At 44.0% G+C, this 23,807-nt stretch overlaps 1 protein-coding gene and 1 long non-coding RNA gene across 4 annotated transcripts in view; one reads left to right on the forward strand and one right to left on the reverse strand.

The window, feature by feature from the left end:
• SYN3 (synapsin III) overlaps positions 1–7,207 on the reverse strand; it is a 458,022-nt gene extending 450,815 nt beyond the window's left edge. For 2 of the 3 annotated variants that reach the window (XR_010932585.1, XM_067697868.1), the window contains exon 1: positions 7,089–7,207. The gene's annotated coding sequence lies outside the window, so the exon portion shown is untranslated. Of the gene's footprint in view, positions 1–1,226; positions 1,599–7,088 lie in introns of those variants that run through there. The other variant, XM_067697869.1, reaches the window with a different exon arrangement.
• Positions 7,208–7,276: 69 nt separating this feature from the next.
• The window catches only part of LOC137203003 (uncharacterized), a 94,774-nt gene continuing 78,243 nt past the window's right edge, over positions 7,277–23,807 (forward strand). The window contains exon 1 of the long non-coding RNA XR_010932842.1: positions 7,277–7,383. This is a non-coding gene — a long non-coding RNA (uncharacterized lncRNA). The remainder of the gene's footprint in view (positions 7,384–23,807) is intronic.

Genomic DNA, 23,807 nt, shown 5'->3' on the forward strand with positions numbered 1-23,807 from the left:
AGACTCTGAGGCTCTTCATGATCCAGAGCACAGACAGCCAGAGAGGAAGGGCTCTAAAAGTCAGCTAGTCCGACCCCCTCCTACCTCTGTGATTGACAATGAGGGAACTGAGGCTCAGAGAGGCACAGTGACTTGCCCAAGAACCTACATGTCAGGCAAAGCCTGACCCAGAACACAGGGTGGCAGACGCCAGGGGTCATACAAGACATGGAGAGAAACCTTTGCAGGCTCTGCTCTCCCTAAATAAACTGGGGACACTCCATGTATAACCAAATTCTGAAAAATAAAAACAATGGAACTTTTTATTTACCAATTTGGGGGAGGGCTGCAAGAGAGACGAAGCATCATAGTTTATCCACGAAATGCAAGGTTTCCCTGAATTCCCTGTGAAATGAGTAGAGTTTCTTGCTAGCAGCCCTTCCCAGTTACTCTGCTCCCGTTTCCCCTCCCCATTTTGACTTTTTTCAGTTTGTACACCTTGGGGCAGACACGCTGCATTAGGATCCTCTCTGGGCAAGGTGAGAAGCCTCAGGTCAGGGCAGTGACGCATGCCCCCCTACACACAAACAGGAAAATCCTCACAACTGCGCTGTCATAATACAAAAATAATTCCCTCCCTCCCACCACCCCTAAGAGCTCCAGCATGGGACAATTAGGAACATGCCCAAATTCACGAAGGCACACCCATAACTCAAGGGTCAGGGATCCAAAGGTCCCCCTAAAAAACACAATCAAAAATCCCTGAGACCATTTAGGTATTTCAGGAGAAATACCTAAGGTTTCAGGAGAAAGCTTAGGTATTTCTGGAGAAACCAGAGTCCACCAAGGGCCACTCAGCTGAGTGGGAACACTGAAGAGGAAGCCCAGGCAAGATACAGAAGGGCCCGGGTGACAGCTGGCTCAGGGAGACAGTGCTAACCTGATGCCCCGCCTCCTGCCCCAGACCCCCAGAGAAAAGCATTCCTCTCCCAGAAGCATTTGGCAGAAAGCTACTTCGAGAGCACGCTTGTGGATAGTGCCTGGCCAACACACTCCCCACCAGTGTCTCCCTAATCTAAGCCCCACGTTGTGTTCTTGAGTAAATAGACACACACAGGGAGACCGTCCTGGCCCAGCTCACACCGCACGTGCGGGCAGCTTTGCATGGAGCCTGTGCCTGTTTCCTCCCACTGCCCCAAGGCTCCTCTCCTCCAGGTCCACTCTTCCTTCCAAAACCCGGGGCTTACCTCCCGGTTGCGAGGATCCCACAAGGTTGAACAATGCTCAGAAGCAGGTGGCCGTTTAGCAATTCATCCAGTGGGACCTCTTGGGGTCAGAGCAGCTGGAGCTGTGCCCATCCCCAGTGGCAAGGAGAGACTGCTGCGTGGAACTTTGAAAGGGCTCTCTCTTCCCTAAACAATCCTGATCACCCCCCTCCGGAGTACTATGGAGACATGTGCTCTGCTTAGGAAGAGGTAAGGAGGAAGGTGCAGCTATTTACTGGAAGAAAGGCAGCAGCCAGCTGAGCCACGCTACACACTCACACCTAGCAGAAGAGAAATGGGGAAAAAATAGCTCTATGTGCTGCCACAGAATTATTAACCCTTGGGCTCCAGCTCTACTCCTTACACAGCTGAAGCAAGAGAAACAATACACTTAACCAATAGAGTGCCAGCCAAAGGCATTACATCATCGGTCAGCACCGTCATTGGCTAATAATTCCTAGAAGGCATTATCTGCTTCTAGGTGCTTAACCCTTTTGTGTACATCATAGGAAAGACTTCAAGCATTTGGTCTAAGCCAGTGGTTCCTGGATCTTGCTTTTATCAGGATCATCTGGGGTGCTTTCTAAACATACAGATTGCTATGTTCCACCCCAAACCATCTGAATTAGATTCTTCAGAGGATGCATGGATTTCTATATTTTAAACAGTGTTCAGAGTGTGGAGACCACTGGTCTATTCAGAAAAGCTTCCTCTCCAAAAGATAAATGAGACGACGTTTTTCTGAGCATTTATTGTGTGCCCAATACGTTACTACATCATCTCATTTACTTCCTGCACTGAGCAGTGGATGTGACTGGCTCAATTTCGCAGGTGTAGAAAGTAAGGTTCAGAGACTAAGTCATTTGCTCAGAGATGGAGCCTGGCTTTGAAAGCCAGGCTGTTTGCACCATACCTTGCTACTCCTTTGAAGCTTCCACTTGAAATCAAACCGAGCTATTTGTCTACTTATTGCCTCCAGGGTTATAGAAAAGACAGACATTCTGGATGAGCTGGAAAATGCCAGTAACATGTGAAGAACTGGGGAGTGAAAAGAATAGGGAATTCCCATAGCAGGTGTTCAGGGATCATGAACCTTCCAGAGAATCATTCTCTTTCTCAGGCTCAGTTCTTTTGCTTCTGCTACAGATCTCTGCTTAGCTGTCACTTTCTCTAGGAAGCCTCCTCCCATCCCCAAATCTAGGACAGACGCCCCTGCTCCAGGCTCCTATGGTCCCCTGTATCAGTGGACTGCAGCTGCTTGTTTACTAGGTAAATTCCACAAGATTAGAGCCATTTCTACCTTCACCAACATATGCCCAGCACAGTGCCTGCCACATGTGGGTACTCAATCATGACTGTGGAAAGAAAGAAAGAAAGAAAGAAAGAAAGGAGGGAAGGAGGGAGGATGGAAGGAGAGAGGCAGGAGGGAGGAAGGGAGGGAAGGTCTTTGCTGAAGTTCTAAATAGCATCACGCTGAGGTGTGAAAGGCAAAGGACTGGAAGCCAGGGGAAAGACAGGAACAAATTGTCTGACCTTGGGCAAGTTCATTCTTAGGGGGCCTTGGTTTCCTCACCTGAAAATGAGAACAGGAGCACCTTCCTCATAGGCAGTTATGAGGATCAAATTAAAGAATGATCCAGGCTCGGATGTGCTCCTCTACACTCTCTCTCTCCCTAGATTCCACCTATTTTACTGGCTGACATCTAAGTGCTGACAACTCCCTTATTTATTTCTCCAGTCCAGATGTCCCCCCTAGGCTCTGTGTGGATGTCTTCCAGGCCATCTCCAAGAGAGCATGTGGATTTTCTCCCCTGACCACAGCCTGTTCCGCATCTCCACTCTCTGGTGCTCCCATCCACCAATCTTTTTTTTTTTTTTTTTTTTTGGTAATTGGGGTGAAATTCGTATAAAGTAAAATTAACCTTTTGAAAGTATACGACTCAGTAGCATTTAATACATTCACAATATTCTGCAACCACCACCTCTACCTAGTACCAAAACATTTTCATCACCCTAAAAGGAAACCACTTACCCTTTACACAGTCATGCCCCACTTAGCCTTCTTCCCTCTCTGCACAAGCCCCTGGCCAACACCAACCTGCTTTCTGTCTCTGTGGGTTTGCCTATTCTGAATACTTCATATAAACAGAATCATGTAATATGTGACCTTTTGTGTCTGGCTTTTTTCACTTAGCATGTTTTCAAGGGTCATTCACATGGTAGCATGTATCAGTACATCATTCCTTTTTATGGCTGAGTAATATTCCATTGTAAGTATTTACCACATTTTGTTTATCCATTACCCTGTTGATGGACATCTGACATCCACCCAATCTTGAACCATAAACCTGGGGGGTCATCCTTGACCCTTCCCTTTCCCATATTCCTGACACGTAATGTATCAGCAAGTCCTGTCCATTTAACACCCCAAATACAGCTCCAATTCTTCTACTTTTCCAACACTATTGCTAGCCTGCAGCCAGGATACCAACACCTCTCTCACCAAACTCCCCATTTGTGACAAGGTCCCATTCTTCTCCCTACTCTGTTTTTCACCTGGTAGCTGCATAAACACCATCACCCATTCACTTCAGCAATATTTACTGAGCACTTTTCTTCACGGAGCTTGCCTGCCAGAGGCATGACAGACAACAAACAATTATATACTGTATTTATAACGCCAGGTCATTACTAGGCTTAAAATCCCTCACTGACTTTTCATTGCACTTTCAGTAAAATCCAAGCTCAGCATGGCCTTCCAAGGCACCATCTATTTCTCCAAATTCATCTCAGGTTGCTCCCCAATCATGCCATGCTCCATTCCTCCACCTCGTGGTCCTTGAACAAGCTGTTCTCTCTGCCTCTTGACCTTGGCATTGCTGGATCTTCCTCATCCCTTAGATCTCAGTGTAAATATCTCTTACTGGTGATATCACTCTTCTAAGCAGATCTACCCTTCATTCACTTCACTCATTCAATAAATACATGCTAAACACTGTGCTAGGATAAAGTGATGTATGATCTCCTGGAGCCTTCAGTCTAGTGGGGACGACCAATGACAGGGAAGTAAATAAAATGTATAAGCAAGTGTGATGAAGGGGGAGTAAAAGAGAGGGGAACTGCTTTTCACAGGATGGTCCAAAAGGCCTTTTTGAGGTGGTTATATTGAAACCGAAGAGTGAGAAAGAGTCAATTGGGAAGACAGCCTGTTACTCTCCATCACACCCTGGCTATGCAACGGTCCATCCTTCAATGTTTGCTTTGGAGGAATCAAAGCATTTAATGTCAGTCTCTGTCTACCCTAACAGACAGAACTGTATTCCCAGCGCCTAGGACAGTGCCGACCATTTAGGAGACACTCAATGCGCATTGATGACTTAATTATTAATTACTTAATCAATCCACCTATGAAATCACTGCATAGACTGTTACAAGTCATTATCATTTTTGCTGTTGTCGTTATTGTTATTATTTTGTGGCAAAAGGACACCTACTCTGTTGGGTTTTAGAAAACACTAACTGTACATGTAACTGTAAAATAAGAATAAAAGTACCTAAGTTGGAGTATTACTGGGTAGCTAGGAGAGAATGCATATGCAAAACAGACACTCAATAGTAGTCATTGTGGCCATTATCATGAAAGGTTCTTTCCTCACAGAAGCTGATCTACTCAATTCAAACTCCAAAATCCATTTTCAGGCACAGGCAAGAAGTTTAAAGATGAGAAAAGGAACACTTCTTAAATGCCTGTTCTGCACTGCGCACCTTCTGTCAGTCATCTCAGCCACTTCCCAAGCCCATGCTGTAAGGTGGCTGCCGTGCTACAGTTCTCGGTCCCCCCAAGACCGAGGCACCACTTACTCCCTTGTGCCGGCTGCTGGGAGTGTTGGCTATGCATGGCTCCCAGCTGAGTTCTGCTTCAGGAACTGTCCTGCTGAAGGACAGCCAAAGTTGTGCCCCCTTCCCTGGGGGCAGCCTGCCCCCACTGGCTGGTCAACATGGGGTTTCAAAGGCCTGGCCCCATGCCTCAGAAGATCCACTGAGGCCTCTCTTGCTCTGCATCACAGACCAACTTCTCCCTCTGCCCCATCCTGCTTCCCTCACCACCCCCTCCCTTGGAGACGGAGACCATTCCCCAAGAATCCTCCTACACACAACTCTCAGAGCCTCCAAGTCTTTTTCCAGGGAACCCAACCGATGACAGGTGGGGATGATGACTTCCTTTTAAGTCAGAAAACTGAGGTTCAGAAAGGTTGATAATGTCCCCAAGACACATGGTCAAAGTGACTTTCGGGTTTGACTCCCCGGCAAGACCTTGCTCTTCACGACAGCCTCTAACAGCTGAGGCTGTGTCTCTGTGAAGCAGAAGGAGGAGCCCAGGGAGAGGGGAAACCACATCAGAAAGGGCAGGCAGAGGTACCCTTCACAGTCCTCCAGGGGGCATCCCTGATGACAAGGTCCAGGTCAAAGCCTCCAGAAACAATATAAAGATGATCTGCAGGTTGCAGAGGCAAGCAATCACATGGGCAACATCTCCCTGCCTGAATGATCCATGCCTGGAAGCCAGGGAGCAGGGCTCCTGGGCAGATGGGGCTGCCTTTAGGGATCGGAGTATTTGCAGCACCATCCAAAATATGAACTACGACTTACCAGCTTTCTACTGCTCCAGTCTCCATCCATTGTCCACAGCGCTGCCAGAATTCTTCCACTGCCCTTCTTGACCCCAGGACAATATTCTATATAGTCTAAGGCTGCATTTTAAGTTCTGTGCATGTTTTAGCTCCTGCCATGTTAACAGCTCATTTCCTACCCACCTTTTGTGGTCCTATTTGATTAGCTGATATAGGATTATCTGATGTTCTAAGTCAGGATACTGGCCTTTTTCAGTTTCTTTACCTTTGCACAGGAAAATCTATCTGGAATTCCTGCTATCCCATCACACACACACACACACACACACACACACACACACACACACACACAAACCAGTCCACACAGCTTTCAGCCTGGCAAATCCTCCTACTTCTCCAGTCCCCACTCAATAGTCACCTCCTCTCAGACGCCTTCCTGGCTTGCTCATGGTCCTCCCCTCCCCTCCCCTCCCCTCCCCTCCCGTAACATCCCCTCCCGTAACATCCCCTGTACTACAGTGCACTGTAATTGTTCCTCGTATTGTCCTTCTTAGCCCCAGGAGCTCCTCCAAGGCACTTCTTCCTGACGCTAGGGCTTAGCACAGTGTCTGTCACGCAATAGGACCCCAGTAAATGCTGAATAAATACACGGGGCGCTGCATAAAGTGCTAGTCTCTCTGCTCTTAGCTTGGCCAGAAAACCGCTCTGAGATTTCTCCTGAGTTCCAGGAGACCTGGAAATAGGAAATGGCTTGACAAATCTGACTCCTAGCCCCGGGGCAACAGGTCAGGAGGCGTCTGAAGACCTAGGCAGAGCAAAGTCCGGCCCCTGCGGTCGCCAGCTACCCGCAAGCTCTTCCCTGGGCCCCGGCGCTGGGTGGAGATTCTCTTGGAAGCCACTATCCTGAGACCCTCTGGCTCCCGGGCCCCTCAGGCATCCCCGCACGAGGACCTGTCTATCCCAGGGTCGGCCCCGTCTATCCCAGGGTTGGCCCCGGGACCAGGCAGCAGCAGCCCGGGGAGGCAGCGTGGCGCGGCGGCTCCACGCCTCCCTGTCGGGCCCCTCCGCGCGCCGGCATCCCGCGGCACACAGCCGGAGCGCCCGGGGACTCAGCCTGGCGCCAGGACGCCACCAACAGCCCCGGCGGGAAGTGGCGGGGACTCCCTGCTGCCAGAAAACCCACAAAGTCTACTTCGCTGCGGGCTCTGCTTACCGTGCGAGCCACCAGGAATCAAGAGCTGGGTGGATGCCTATGCCGCGGCGCCCGCCGGCTGATCCGCTCAGGTCCGGGAACTCAACCTCCGCCCCCCACCGCGCGCTAGCGTCTCCTCTCGGCCGCCCGGCCTCCCCGCGCCGCAGCGCCCCATTGGCTCGGGCAGCCAGGCCCCGCCCACAGGAGGCTCCAGCCCTGCCGCCCCTCCTGCCTTCACCCCCCCAGCTCCTCGTCTCTTCAAGCCGGAAAAGTACTTCTAGACTCAGCTCTCACACGGCTCAGGCAGCCGAGAAAGGTAATAATTCTCCATCCCAAGAGCGTCTAGACGCCCCTCGGGGAGTGTGAAGAGTGCAGAATCCCTGGAAGCCAGCTTTGAGAAAGTCACTTGACCTCCCTGGCCCTCAAGAGGCTCCTTCAGAAATCCCACCGCAAATGCCTCAGGCAGTGTGCTAGGCACTTAACGCCAGGGGTGCATGGGGAAACTAGACAAAAGTCTCTCGCCCACATGGACTTTGCGTGAGGTGGGGGTTGGGGAAGGCTATATGCAAATAAACACATCAAAAGATAATGTCAGATTGTTGTGAGCATTACGGGTGGGGGTGATTAAGAAAGGGAGCCGGGGATGCTATAAATGGGATGGTCCCGGAGGCCACTTTGAACCAGGAGATGGAGGATAAAAGCGATTCCAGGGCTGGAGGAAGAGCATTGAGGACAGGGGGCAGCAAATGCTCCGTGGTTCTGAGGCTGGAACTGTATTCTAGGATGGCCCAGTGCACTGAGCAGGCGGAGAGTGGGCCATGGCCAGAGAGGTGGACGAAAGCTAAGTCACCCAGAGCCGTGTGCGCCAGAGTGAGGAGCTCCAGTTTCGTGGTAAGGACAAAAATAAGCCAGTGAAGGGTTTTGAGCGGGACTGTGACAGTTTTAAAAGACCACTCTGGCTTTTTGTGTGGAGAATGAATTTTAGAAGAGAAAGAATGGAAGCAAGGTGACCAGTTAGGAGGTGTCTTAGTCTAATTCTGCTTGCGCTGCCATAGCAGAATACTATAGACTGTGTGGCTTAAACAAAGAAATATATTTTCTCGCAGTTTTGGAAGCTAGAGGTCCAAGATCAAGGCACCAGCAGGGTCAGTTTCTGGTGAGAGCTCTCATGCTGGCTTGTAGACTGTTGCCTTCTCCCTATGTCCTCACATGGTGGGTAGAGACAGAGCAAGCTCTCTGGTATCTCTCCTTCTAAGGACACTAATCCTATTGTGAGGTCCCCATCCCCATCATCTCATCTAAACCTGATTACCTACCAAAGACCCCATCTCCAAATACCATCACACTATGGGTTCGGTATGAATGGGGGGCCGGGGGCTGGTACATAATTCAGTGCATAGCGAAGAGGCTATACAGAAGTCCAGGCAAGCGATGATGGGGGCTTAGACCAAGGCGGTGACAGCAGAGATGGGGAGAGTGGCCTGATTGAAATACATTTTGAGAGTATCATGAAAAGGCTTGATGATGGATTGGATTTAGGGGATGAGGAAAATGGATGAATGAAGAATGACTCCTAGGTGTTTACCTTGAGCTACCCATGGGATAATGGTGCTATTGCCAACATGGGGAAGACTACAGAGGAACAGGCTGGAGGCAGAGGGAAATGAAGCCTCTCTTGTTGACATTCGAGCGACCTGTTACACATCCTATAACAACAATGCCAGGCTCTCTTCAAATGTTTTCACATATATTAACAATTGTCTGTATAATTCTCATAATAACGATATGGCGGAAAAGTACTCTCACTGTCCCCATATTACAGATCAGGAAATGAAGGCACTGAAAGGTTAAGCGACTTGCCCAAGGTGGGTGGCTGGATATACAAGCCCAGAGCACAGGCAAGTGTCTGTGGCTGGAGATGTGCATTGGGGTGCCCTGACCTGGGCTGTGTGGAATCACCTAGAGAGAGCATGCAGTGTGAGAAGAGAGGAGAAACAAGGGCTGAGCCTTTGCAAGGTTCTCTTCCAACGTCTTCCACTTATTGCATGGTCACCTTTACTCAGTGACCTCAGTCCATAAGAAGGAGTGACGCAACTTTAGTAACTAAGACCAAATAAGACTAGCTCAAGGATTGCACACTCTAATACCAATGGGGACAGGCAGTAATGTAGCAAGCGAAGTTGGCAGGGTGTGATAGAACAGGGAGGGATGGGGGCTGTGGCACACTGAGGTGTGCCCACCTGTCTAAGGAGCAGTCGTTACTTTGCAAGAGCTGGGTTTTGCCATGGGGGAACATGGACCCTGAGTTGCCAGATGATCTGATTTTTATTAAGGAGCCAGAAATTCAGATTATGTTAAATCTCCAGATTTTTTAATTTGGCAATTAATTTAATTCTAATTTGGCCAGGACTGTTGGGCAAAATCAAACCTATGTATGGGGTAGGATTTGCTCCTTTCGCCACTACTTATCACTTCTGGATTAGATAATATCTCAGGTCCTTCAAGAAACTTCCTGAATGGTTTCTGTCCAGACACAGTTGGTGACAATAGTTGGACATAAGAGGACCAAGGAAATCTCAACTCAGGGAGCATAGCATAGTCTTTGATGGCATTTGGCCAGTCTCTGCCTTGACCCACCTGGCATATCATTTCTAAGCCTCAGTTTCCCCCCTTGTAAAATGAGGAGCTCAGAGTAGTGCTCCTCCAAGACTCCTCCCAACTCTAACATTTGGAGTTATATCATAACAATAGTTTTTTTTAATATTGGTTTTCAAATAGGCACAGGAAACTTACTTGGGGAAAAATAGAAAGGGTGTTCTTGTCTGGGTCTATAAATTCAAAAGACCTCACTAGTGTCAGTTTTAAACAAAGAAGAAAAGAGGAAACAGGGAGTGAGATAGAGGTTTAGTTGAGAAACCAGGCAAATTTTGGCAAAGAAAATTATTTTTTATTGTGCTATAAGAAAAAAAAGCAATTAGATACAGGAATGCTTAATAACCATTATTGAAAACGCAGTGTATTGTAGCCAGTCCTCTCTGTATATCACCAAGGGTTTTGCAGTAATGAGATTCTCCTGTCATGTACTGAAGGTCAGCTACACTCTAGCATTATTTATTCTTATGTGCTGAGCTTATATAATGAAAAGAGCCTGAAGACAGATAATTGCTCTCCGTAGCATCAGTCCCTTCTGTCCCCACCTGAGACACGGTTTAAAGCTGCAGAAACAGCTTATGATTTTATAAACCACTGGGTTTTGTGTAGCAGAGTGAACATGGGGTTGAGAGCCAGGAGACCTGACACACAGTCATTGAATAACCTCTCTGAACCTTCTCCATCAGTAAAATGACTACTGGACAAAGGTGGCTTTTCTAGAAGATATTTGTATTCATACCTCCACATTTCTTTGGAGGGAATTTTTCATTCTGTGAGGACCTGGTAATTCCCAGGGCCAGATCCTTCTACAATTCTCCACCTCTCAATCCCCCAGAATTCTTCAGGAAGAGATGTCGTCTAAGTTGGGCCAATTATATGCTCATTTCTGGGGCTTTGTTTCTCCAGAAAGTAGCAAGGATGGAGAGAAAGAGATTGGCCATGAGATTGATCAGAGTGACGGTGGCGGCAGCAGCAGCAGCGTGAAGAGGCTGGACCAGTGGTTGCTACTCAGTCATGAATCTTGTTGGCCAACCTCCGGAATTCCCCTGGTTTCTGCCAGTTTTTCATGCCTGTGCCTTCATGCCATTCCTGTCACCCATCCAAATTTAGTTTGTCAATCTCCCATCTCTGCTAAATTTCCTTCTTGTGTTAGCAGTTCAAATTGTTTATCTTGCTTTTAACCAAGACTCCTGATGGATCCAGGAAGGAAAGAAACGTATTGCATCACAGGACACTTTCCCCAAGGGGAACAGTTCAGCCCAGTAATGTGCATACGTGTGGATGCACACACGGTGACAGGTAAACATTCTCCTGCCACTCATTAAGAAATCCAGCTCCACAGGGCAGTGGTAGTGGTGGTTAAAAAAGGTTTTTTTTTTTAACATCTTTATTGGAGTATAATTCATTTACAGTGGTGTGTTAGTTTCTGCTGTATAACAAAGTGAATCAGCCATACATAATATATCAGATATACATCCCCATATCTCCTCCCTCTTGCATCTCCCTCCCATCCTCCCTATCCCACCCCTCTAGGTGGTCACAAAGCACCAAGCTGATCTCCCTGTGCTATGCAGCTGCTTCCCACTAGCTATCTATTTTACATTTGGTAGTGGATATATGTCCATGCCACTCTCTCACTTCATCGCAGCTTACCCTTCCCCATCCCCGGGTCCTCAAGTCCATTATCTATGTCTGCGTTTTTATTCCTGTCCTGCCCCTATGTTCTTCAGAACCATTTAAAAAATTTTTTTAACATTCCATATATATGTGTTAGCATACGGTATTTGTTTTTCTCTTTCTGAAACTTCACTCTGTATGACAGACTCTAGGTCCATCCACCTCACTACAAATAACTCAATTTTGTTTCTTTTTATGGCTGAGTAATATTCCATTGTATATATATGCCACATCTTCTTTATCCATTCATCTGTCAGTGGACACTTAGATTGCTTCCATGTGCTGGCTATTGTAAATGGAGTTGCAATGAACACCGTGGTACATGACTCTTTTTGAATTATGGTTTTCTCAGGGTATATGCCCGGTAGTGAGATTGCTGGGTCATATGGTAGTTCTCTTTTTAGTTTTTTTAGGAACCTCCATACTGTTCTCCATAGTGGCTGTATCAATTTACATTCCCACCAACAGTGCATGAGGATTCCCTTTTCTGCACACGCTCTCCAGCATTTGTTTGTAGATTTTTTGATGACGGCCATTCTGACTGGTGTGAGGTGATACCTCATTGTAGTTTTGATTTGCATTTCTCTAATGATTAATGATGTTGAGCATCCTTTCATGTGTTTGTTGGCAATCTGTATGTCTTCTTTGGAGAAATGGCTATTTAGGTCTTCTGCCCATTTTTGGATTGGGTTGTTTGTTTGATATTGAGCTGCAAGAGCTGCTTGTAAATTTTGGAGATTAATCCTTTGTCAGTTCCTTCATTTGCAAGTATTTTCTACCATTCTGAGGGTTGTCTTTTCATCTTGTTTATGTTTTCTTTTCCTGTGCAAAAGCTTTTATGTTTCCTTAGGTCCCATTTGTTTATTTTTGTTTTTATTTCCATTTCTCTAGGAGATGGGTCAAAAAGGATCTTGCTGTGATTTATGTCATAGAGTGTTCTGCCTATGTTTTTCTCTAAGAGTTTTACAGCGTCTGGGATTACATTTAGGTCTTTAATCCATTTTGAGTTTATTTTTGTGTATGGTGTTAGGGAGTGTTCTAATTTCATTCTTTTACATGTAGCTGTTCAGTTTTCCCAGCACCACTTATTGAAGAGGCTGTCTTTTCTCCATTGTAGAGTCTTGCCTCCTTTATCAAAAATAAGGTGACCATATGTGCGTGGATTTATCTCTGGGCTTTCTATCCTGTTCCATTGATCTATCTTTCTGTTTTTGTGCCAGTACCATACTGTCTTGATTACTGTAGCTTTGTAGTATAGTCTGAAGTCAGGGAGCCTGATTCCTCCAGCTCTGTTTTTCGTTCTCAAGATTGCTTTGGCTATTCGGAGTCTTTTGTGTTTCCATACAAATTGTGAAGTTTTTTGTTCTACTTCTGTGAAAAATGCCAGTGGTAGTTTGATAGGGATTGCACTGAATCTGTAGATTGCTCTGGATAGTGCACTTATTTTCATAATGTTGATTCTTCCAATCCAAGAACATGGTATATCTCTCCATCTGTTTGTATCATCTTTAATTTCTTTCATTAGTATCTTATAGTTTTCTGCATACAGGTCTTTTGTCTCCTTAGGTAGGTTTATTCCTAGATATTTTATTCTTTTTGTTGCAATGGTAAATGGGAGTGTTTTCTTGATTTCACTTTCAGATTTTTCATCATTAGTGTATAGGAATGCCAGAGATTTCTGTGCATTGATTTTTTGTCCTGCAACTCTACCAAATTTATTGATTAGCTCTAGTAGTTTTCTGGTAGCGTCTTTAGGATTCTCTATGTATAGTATCATGTCATCTGCAAACAGTGACAGCTTTACTTCTTCTTTTCTGATTTGGATTCCTTTTATTTCTATTTCTTCTCTGACTGCTGTGGCTAAAACTTCCAAAACTTGGTTGAATAATAGTGGTGAGAGTGGGTATCCTTGTCTTGTTCCTGATCTTAGAGGAAATGGTTTCAGTTTTTCACCATTGAGAATGATGTTAGCTGTTGGTTTGTCATATATGGCCTTTATTATGTTGAGGTAAGTTCCCTCTATACCTACTTTCTGGAGGATTTTTCTTATAAAGGGGTGTTGAATTTTGTCAAAAGATTTTTCTTCATCTATTTCTTTGTGACATCTTTGTCTGGTTTTGGTATCAGGGTGATGGTGGCCTCATAAAATGAGTTTGGGTGTGTTCTTCCCTCTGCTAGATTTTGGAAGAGTTTGAGAAAGATAGGTGTTAGCTTTTTAAATGTTTGATAGAATCCGCCTGTGAAACCATCTGGTCCTGAACTTTTGTTAGTTGGAAGATTTTTAATCACAGTCTCAATTTCAGTGCTTGTGATTGGTCTGTTCATGTTTTCTATTTCTTCCTGGTTCAGTCTCGGAAGATTGTGCTTTTCTAAGAATTTGTGCATTTCTTTCAAGTTGTCCATTTTCTTCACATATAGTTGCTTGTAGTAATCTCTCATGATCCTTTGTATTTCTGCAGTGTCAGTTGTTACTTCTCCTTTCTCATTTCTAATTCTATTGATTTGAGTCTTCTCCCTCTTTTTCTTGATGAGTCTGGCTAATGGTTTATCAATTTTGTTTATTTATTCCAAGAACCAGCTTTTAGTTTTATTGATCTTTGCTACTGTTTCCTTCATTTCTTTTTCTTTTATTTCTGATCTGATCTTTATGATTTCTTTCCTCCTGCTAACTTTGGGGGTTTTTTGTTCTTTCTCTCATTGCTTTAGGTATAAGGTTAGATTGTTTATTTGAGCTGTTTCTTGTTTCTTGAGGTAGGATTGTATTACTATAAACTTCCCTCTTAGAACTGCTTTTGCTGCATCCCATAGGTTTTAGGTCATCATGTTTTCATTGTCATTTGTTTCTAGGTGTATTTTGATTTCCTCTTTGATTTCTTCAGTGATCTCTTGGCTATTTAATAGTGTATTGTTTAGCCTCCATGAGTTTGTATTTTTTCCAGATTTTTTTTTCCTGTAATTGATATCTAGTCTCATAGAGTTGTGGTTGGAAAAGATACTTGATATGATTTCCATTTTCTTAAATTTACCAAGACTTGCTTTGTGACGGGAGATATGATCTATCCTGGAGAATGTTCCATGAGCATTGAGAAGAAAGTGTATTCTGTTGTTTTTGGATGGAATGTCCTATAAATATCAGTTAGGTCCATCTTGTTTAATGTGTCATTTAAAGCTTGTGATTCTGTATTTATTTTCATTTTGGGTGATCTGTCCATTGGTTAAAGTGGGGTGTTAAAGTCCCCTCCTATGCTTGTATTACTGTTGATTGCCCCTTTTATGGCTGTTAGCATTAGCCTTATGCGTGAGGTGCTCCTATGTTGGGTGCATAAATATTTACAATTGTTATATCTTCTTCTTGGATTGATCCCTTGATCATTATGTAGTGTCCTTCTATGTCTCTTGTGATAGTCTTTATTTTAAAGTCTATTTTGTCTGATATGAGAATTGCTACCCCAGCTTTCTTTTGATTTCCATTTGCATGGAATATCTTTTTCCACCCCCTCACTTTCAGTCTGTATGTGTCCCTAGGTCTGAAGTGGGTCTCTTGTAGACAGCATATATACGGGTCTTGTTTTTATATCCATTCAGCCAGTCTATGTCTTTTGGTTGGAGCATTTAATCCATTTACATTTAGGTAGTTATCGATATGTGTTTTCCTATTACCATTTTCTTAATTGTTTTGGGTTTGTTATTGTAGGTCTTTTCCTTCTCTTGTGTTTCCTGCCTAGAGAAGTTCCTTTGGGCTTCCCTGGTGGCGCAGTGGTTGAGAGTCCACCTGCCGATGCAGGGGATGTGGGTTCGTGCCCCGGTCTGGGAGGATCCCACATGCTGCAGAGCGGCCTGGCCCATGAGCTTGTGCGTCCAGAGCCTGTGCTCCGCAACGGGAGAGGCCACAACAGTGAGAGGCCTGTGTACCACAAAAAAAAAAAAAAGAGAGAGAAGTTCCTTTAGCATTTGTTGTAAAACTAGTTTGGTGGTGCTGAATTCTCTTAGCTTTTGCTTGTCTGTAAAGGTTTTAATTTCTCCATCAAATCTGAATGAGATCCTTGCTGGGTAGAGTAATCTTGGTTGTAGGTTTTTCCCTTTCATCACTTTAAATATGTCCTGCCAGTCCTTTCTGGCTTGAAGAGTTTCTGCTGAAAGATCAGCTGTTAACCTTATGGGGATTCCCTTGTATGTTATTTGTTGTTTTTCCCTTGATGCTTTTAATATTTTTCTTTGTATTTAATTTAGGATAGTTTGATTAATATGTGTCTTGACGTGTTTCTCCTTGTATTCATCCTGTATGGGACTGTCTGCGCTTCCTGGACTTGATTGACTATTTCCTTTTCCATTTTAAGGAAGTTTTCAACTATAATCCCTTCAAATATTTTGTCAGTCCCTTTCTTTTTCTCTTCTTCTGGGACCCCTATAATTTGATTGTTGATGTGTTTAATGTTGTCCCAGAGGTCTCTGAGACTGTCCTCAGTTCTTTTCATTCTTTTTTCTTTATTCTGCTCTGTGGTGGTTATTTCCACTCTTTTATCTTCCAGGTCACTTATCTGTTCTTCTGCCTCAGTTACTCTGCTTTTGATTCCTTCTAGAGAATTTTTAATTTCATTTATTGTGCTGTTCATCATTGTTTGTTTGCTCTTTAGTTCTAGATCCTTGTTAAATGTTTTCTATATTTTCTCCATTCTATTTCCAAGATTTTGGATCATCTTTACTATCATTACTCTGAATTCTTTTTCAGGTAGACTGCCTATTTCCTCTTCATTTGTTTGGTCTGGTGGGTTTTTACCTTGCTCCTTCATCTGCTGTGTATTTCTCTGTCTTCTCATTTTGCTTAAGTTACTGTGTTTGGGGTCTCCTTTTCTCAGGCTGCAGGTTCATAGTTCCCGTTGTTTTTGGTGTCTCTCCCCAGTGGGTAATGTTGGTTCAGTGGGTTGTGTAGGCTTCCTGGTGAAGGGGATTGGTACCTGTGTTCTCGTGGATGAGGCTGGATATTGTCTTTCTGGTGGGCAGGGCCGCGTCCGGTGGTGTGTTTTGGGGTGTCTGTGAACTTAGTATGATTTTAGGCAGCCTCTCTGCTAATGGGTGGGGTTGTGTTCCTGTCTTGCTAGTTGTTTGGCGTAGGGTGTCCAGGACTGTAGCTTGCTGGTCGTTGAGTGGAGCTGGGTCTTAGCGTTGAGATGGAGATCTCTGGGAGAGCTTTCACCATTTAATATTACCTGGAGCCAGGAGGTCTCTGGTGGACCAATGTCCTGAACTTGGCTCTCCCACCTCAGAGGCACAGGCCTAACACCCAGCTGGAGCACGAAGACCCTGTCAACCACACAGTTTGATAATTATCAGAGTATTTTGTGCCCTCTGCCTGGCATGAAATCTCTTGGAGCATGTGCATGGGAGAGCATTCTGTACAGTGGAGCCTCCTTTTCTTCTCCATCAAGGTTCAGCCTTTCCCAATGCGGCAGGTAGAATGCTGTGGGCAACCGGCCAGGCTGCACACACAATCTCTACAACTTACTACTGGTATACTTTTAAACTTCTTAACCACTTTGAGCTTCCATTTTTCCAACGGAGATAATATTCCTGAACCAGGTTCGTTTTGCCCGACCAACAGGAAGCCAAAATGCTGAGATGCTGAGGTTTGCGGCAGAGAGAGGGTTTATTCGAAAGGCATCTAATCAAGAAGATGGGAGAACTAGTCTCAGATCCACTTCCCTGAAGGCAAGGGGCTTGGGGTATTTATGGGATCAGGATATTTGTTTTTGATAAGAACTCAGATCTGCTATTCTTAACAGATCTTAAAAAAAAAAAATACTGATCAAGCCCTTATAATAACAAAACAACTGCAGAAATAAGCCTTCCTGTATGTAAATTTTGCAGTTTGCAAAATCCTTTCACATAAATCCCCTCATTTTATATACATTCCTGTATGGTAGGCAGATTATATAATATTCATGGTTTATGATTATATTGATAATAGCTATCATTTATTGGACACTTTTTTTGTGCCAGGCACTGAGCTAAATATTTTACATACCCATATAACAAACCCTGCTAAGAAGATATTATCCCCATTTCATAGGTGAAGAAAATGAGGCTTGTGCAAGGTCATATAGATGGTATATTGTTGAGGTGAGGACTCAAACTCAGTTCTGTCTTGACAACAAAGGCCATGTGTGCTTTTAACACACTCAGCTTGGTGTCATGTGATACAGCTAGTGAGAGACATTGCTGTAATTGGAACCCAGGACCTGAGTCCGGAAAGTTTCTACTCCATTTGGGTATGGCTTGTTCAAATTTGTCAACAAGGGCATAGTTGATTTGGTTGTCCATCCATGGTGAGATTTTTAAGGTCATAGAAAATTTATTTCCTATTTCCCGCTCTCTACCTATCATGGTGCCTAAAATCCTTACAATCAAAGATGAATTGCTATGTTTGAAGATTGATCAAGGGACACAAATGCAAATATGCCTGTGAGGAGAAAAATGCTGCTTCATCAGCTGGAGGAGTAAAATGTCTCTGGAGTCTATCCAGAGTGGGTTAAAGTAGTCATCATTTCACTGTGTATATGCATATCGAATAATCATGTTGTAACTGCCTCAGGGTTCTTATCTATAGAATATAAAATGGAGATAATAATAACAACAGCAACAATAATAATACCTTCTGGAGTTGTGGTAAGGACAAAAGCTATTAAAACATAGAAAGTTCTTAGAGCATGCCTGGCATATATTAAGTACTCTTCAGGTGTTAAAAAATTAATTAAAAAACACAAATTTACAAAAAAATAAAAAGGTAAAAGTGGAAAAACTTTTCAATTTCACCTGTTTCCTCTTTGGATTTAAAAATTGTTTTAGAAGGATGGGGAGGTAGGGCATAGAATAAAAACAATCTGAAAATATTAATTTACTCCTATATTCGTTTACTTCATGAAATAAATGAAGCAATTCATTCCATCTCCGAGCCCTAGTAAAATGAGGGGAGTGTTTAAAATGTCCTAACATCTATGGTTTATTTTTAGAATCCCTAAGTAAAGGCTCAAAAGTGACATGGCCTGGTCTGGAGCTGAGGGAGATTCTGAGCTAAAGATTTTGAGCAGATTCTGAGATAAAGATTTTGTGCTTGCTTTTTCATAGTGCAGAGCATTTTTGCTGACGTTGCAAAAGATTGTCATGGCAACCAGGAAAGTAAGTTTCCAAGTCCTTGGAATCCCCCTTACAGGGAGGCAGATGTCAGTGGCTGTTCGTTTGTAATTAAGGGCACTTGAAGGTTTTAGCTGATCAGTCACTTCAAGGTAATGTTCTAATACATCTGCCTTCACAGCTCACTAAGAAGCAGCTGCAGAGAGGCAGAAAGAAGACCAGCCTCCATCTAATGGGATAGGCAACGAAAACGCCTAAGCAGTGGTTCTTACCACTGGTTGCACGTTACAGTCACCTCTGGACATTAAAATGCACCAATGTCTGGGCCTCTGATGTCCCAACCACACCAGTTGAGAGGGTATGGGGCCTGGGTATCAGCAGACATTTTTTGTCCGTCTTCCAGGTGACATCATTGTGTAATCAAGGTTGAGAACCACTGAGCTGGAGTTTGAGTGTCAGGTCCACAGCTTCCTGTGTGGCTGTGTGGTCTTGGCCCAGTCTCTTCACTTCTCCAAGTTGTGGATTCTTCACCTATAAAATAAGGTAATAAAAATAGCTTTACAGGACTGTTGTGAAGCTTAAACATGAAAGCACCTGGCAGATACCATGATCTCAATGTTAGCTGCATTTGAGTTAGAACCAGCATGGGATTGGGAAACACAGAGCCAAATATTTTTCAATCCCAACCAGTTTATCCAACTTAAAATGTATCTTTTCTGTTCCTTATTTCTCTGAGCCGATACTAAAAACTACATTTTATCAAGTATGCACTGTTTGTTAGGTCCTTTCAAAGGCATTTTACATATTTGATTTGATTTGATTTCACAAAACCCTCCAAAGTTGAAGTTATTACTGTTCAGAGAAGTGAACTTGTTTGCTCAAGTTGTTATACCTCTCTGTTGGGTAAACTGATCAATCCATCCATGCTAATGGCTTCAGGTGTCACCCTTCTAAGGTAGGATACTTATATTTTCACAAGAGCTTTCTGGAGACTTAATGCTTTTTCCCAAAGGAGGTCCACTCATGAGAGAACTCTGGGGCACTATTGCAGGCTGTGCTTCAGGCTGGGGCTCTGGGCACCTTTCCAATAAGGCACCTTTTTCTTACACATCGGTTTCTCCCTTCTGTGCATCTCTACTTTCCAGACCCATCTGTTCCTGTGCATGTGGTATTATTTACTCAAGAAAATATTGTATCTCACTTCCTGTTTGGTGTGGAAAGAGTAATTTGGCAGGAGTACCCTTCAAGAGACCAATGTGTATCAGTGGGAACGATTTGGGGCCACATCAGAATTAAAAATGCTTATATCCCACGATCCAGCTATTTCATCTCTAGGACCCTTCATTAATGACAGGCTCACTCATGTGCAGAAAGAGATGTGTACAGTACAAAGATGTCCATCAAGGCGTGATGAACCACCTAACTGTTCATCGGTAGGGGAATGACTAAGCATAAAATAGCATGTCCATATATGTGTAATATTGTAAAGTACTAAAAAGAATGAGGTAGATTCATGCTAATATGTGCTAATAATGGTCAAGGCAAATTGCTTAGTGAATAAGTAAATTGAAGAAAAGTGTTATAGTATGTGTGTGTCTGTCTATCTATCTATCTAGATGTAGTATATATTAGATATAGATAGTATATCTATATATAGGCATTTTACATATTTGTGAATATATGCACACTATCTATCTACACATATATAATGTATACGCACACGCATATACTGTAGGAGCACAAAAAAGTTGCTACCAATGGTTATCTTTAAGGATAGCAAGGAGACAACCTCATTATATATGTGTTTGTGTCGGTAGGTTTCAAAGGGGTCTTTAGCCTTATCCATAATACTCAAATTTGTATAAGATTATGTTTGCATCATTATTAATATAATCAAAATGTAATTAAAAAACCCAAACCCTAGCATTTTATTATTTTTCTTAGTTTGAACAATACAGTAGATATTTTTAAATGGGAGGTTTTAGAATGGAAACTTGAAAAAGTTTCTATGTTTAGTGCTATGCAGAAGGAAGAGCACTAGAATGGGAGTCAGGTTGTCTGGCTGTGTGATCTTGGGGGAGTCACTTCCCCTCTCTGGGTCTCTGTTCTTCCTTTGTAGAGTGAGGAGGAGTTTGGACCTGGTCAGTAGTTTTCTATGTACTTCCGAGTGTGAGGTAGCTCAGGGGCCAGTGCAAACTGTGTGTATGTGGTGGGGGGAGAGGGGTGTGTGGGGGGCAGGGCTTGGAGAGAGAGAGAGAGAGACATAGAGAAGGGTAGGGAGGAGACAGGGAACAAGAGAGGGATGGGGAGGAGGGGGGGTTGGAGGAGAGAGAGAGAAGGAGGGAGTTAAGGAGGGAGAGAGACTGAGAGAGAGGGAGGGAGGGAGGCTTTCTATGATTCAATTCAGCTCAGCTATTCTAAGCAGAAGCAAGTAACAACAGAAGCTAGATGATTGGATCTAAATCCTAGTGTGTGTGTTGGGGAGCCAGCGAAGAGGCTTCTGCCTGGATATCTCTCCCTTGTCATCAGCAAGGACAGATTCAGCCCGGACTCCAGACATCTGGCCACACGGTGGTCCCTCCATGCTGGACTTTTGAGTCCTTTATGTTGGTCAGAGCAAACAGAAGAGAGAAGGACCTGCTGAGTGACCTGGATGCTGAGTTCCATGCCCTTAGTTTGGCTCAATGCACTGGGGGATGGGATTCCCTCTCCTGGCTTTCAAGCCCCTGGAAGAAGAACAGAGTTTAACTTTCAGAGGCAGACAATTGCTTTTCCCAAAACTATCTCCATCCAGACATCAGAGGAGTCACCAGGATATTAAGAGAGAAGATGCATCTGAAAGCACTGCTTGGTCTATGAAATGCTATATACAAGGTAAAATTTTCATCACCATCACATAGTGGCACATAAATATTTGTTCAAAGAATGCATTCTTATAACTTTTCCTTTCAGAGGAGGTAGGAAGTAATGGCAAAAATTTGCCTGGGTATTACTAGAGATTTGAGTTCAAATCCCAGCTTTATACTTAAGTTGTGTGCGTGACCCTAAGCAGTAATAATAGCAATAATAATAATAATAATTGTGCACTTATGCACCAGCCTCTGTGTAAGTGTTTAACATCTCTTATCTTACCTCTTTCAATGACACTTTGGAATAGGTGTTAATATCCCCATTTTACAGATGGAGAAGCTGACACTCAAAGAAGCTAAGAAACTTACTCAAAGTTGCATACTTTATAAGTGGAAGAGTCAGGAATTGAACCCACATCTACATTATTTCAGAGTCACTGCTCTTAACCTTTCTAAAGTTTTCCGTATCTGCCGATTTCAATTCTGCCTGTTTTGCAGGGTGACCATGGGGATCAGTTGGGCCAATTTATATTACCTGCCCTTTAATTCAGAACCTGGGATGTACATTTAAAAGCAGATGGAAGAGAGGAAGCAGTAGTTTTGTACATGGAAGAGAGCAGAAGAGCTTTTTTTTTTTTGTGGTACGCGGGCCTCTCACTGCTGTGGCCTCTCCCATTGCGGAGCACAGGCTCCGGACGCACAGGCTCAGCGGCCATGGCTCACGGGACCAGCCGCTCCGCGGCATGTGGGATCTTCCCAGACCGGGGCACGAACCTGCATCCCCTGCATCGGCAGGCGGACTCTCAACCACTGCGCCACCAGGGAAGCCCCCAGAAGAGCTTTTATTAGTGATACTAAAATATACACTTGTGTTTGTGATTTTTGTGATAGAGTCACCTCCTCGTGGGCAGATAGGATTGTACACAAGGGGTTATACACAATCCCCCAAGATTGTGCATAAGGGATTTTTGCCACTTCCAGAATGAAGATTCTTTCTGTCCGCTCCCCAACCAAATATTCCCCAGTAGGCTGCTCTAGCAGCATGATAGGAAAAGCACATTCAGGACAGGTGGAGTTACAAATTCTGCAGTGCTCTGCTCTGGCTATGACCACTGCTCCCAGCATGAATATCTCTGCTCATTCATTTACTGCCACTCTGGGAACTGGCAGTCTCCATCACCGTGTTGCCAGGCAACCAAAACAGCACCTGCATCAGGAGACAAACAAACCAATCAGGACAGTCAGAGGAGGAGCTTTACCTGGTTGGCCTCCAAGATAGAAAGAAGGCTCTCTGGGTCGACTCAGGACTGTGGCTGCTGGAATCAGCATCAGAGCTGTAGGGAACTCAGGAAATCTGAAATCTCTCATTTTGCGAGGCCTGGTTGGGTGGGAGTGAAGTCTTCAAGGTCACACAACAACTCTGAGGCAGAGCCAGGAGGACAAATGAGATGTGATCTGATCATTTCAAAACTCATGAATGGGGCACCATCTAGGTGTCAGGCCCTCTGCTTGGTGGAAGATGCAGAAAGCATTTAGACACTGTTCCTCAACCATCTAACAGTTACTTATTACTCCTCCCTATTCGAGGCAGTATAGCATGCTAGTTAAGGGCACAATCCCCCACAGTCAGACAGAGCAGCTCAGCACTTAGCACTTACGGGAGACTGCAGGTTACTTAACCTTTCTCTGCTTCAAGCTTTCCCAAATGGGTAATTTATAAATTTCCCATTTATAAAATGCTGATAAGGATGAGAATAAAATAAATAACTTATTGTGTTGTCATTATGCCTAGCACAAAGCAAGGTTCGATTGATGTTGTTCATCCTTGGAAATAACACGTGGTGTCCTTGAGCTTGGACAGGGCTGCCTGGGTTTAATTCCAGGCTCTGCCTTGCACTCACTACATGATCATTGTCAAGTTACCTACAGTTTCTATGATTTAGTTTGCTTACCTGTAAAATGAGTATAATAATAGATCCTCATAGGAGCTAAAGCTATTTAATATACATAAAGTGTGTAGAACAGTTTCTGGCAGATAATAAGTACTCTATAAATTTTAGTTAATAATTGTATGTCAACAAGTATTTATTGAGCTCTTAGTATGTATCAGGCACGGTCCTATGAGCAAAATAACCAAGTCTTCATGGAACTGTGACTATTATTACATTCTTAATCATGTCCGTTTACTTCTCGGCTCCTGTAACTAGATAAATACCTTGAAGGCAGGAGCATGCGATTGCTCATAGTTATATTACCTGTGCCTGGCACAGAGCCTGAACTAGTACATGTTCAGTCGATATTTGTTTGATGAATGCCTGGCACTGTGCCAGATGCAAGACACTGGTTCTCAGTGAGGGATGATTTTGTTCTCCAGGGAATATCAAACAACGTCCGGAGGCATTGGTTCTCACACCTTGGGGGAGCAGGGGAAAGT

The sequence above is a fragment of the Pseudorca crassidens genome, chromosome 11, assembly GCF_039906515.1.
Source record: "Pseudorca crassidens isolate mPseCra1 chromosome 11, mPseCra1.hap1, whole genome shotgun sequence".
NCBI classification, from domain to species: Eukaryota; Metazoa; Chordata; class Mammalia; order Artiodactyla; family Delphinidae; genus Pseudorca; species Pseudorca crassidens.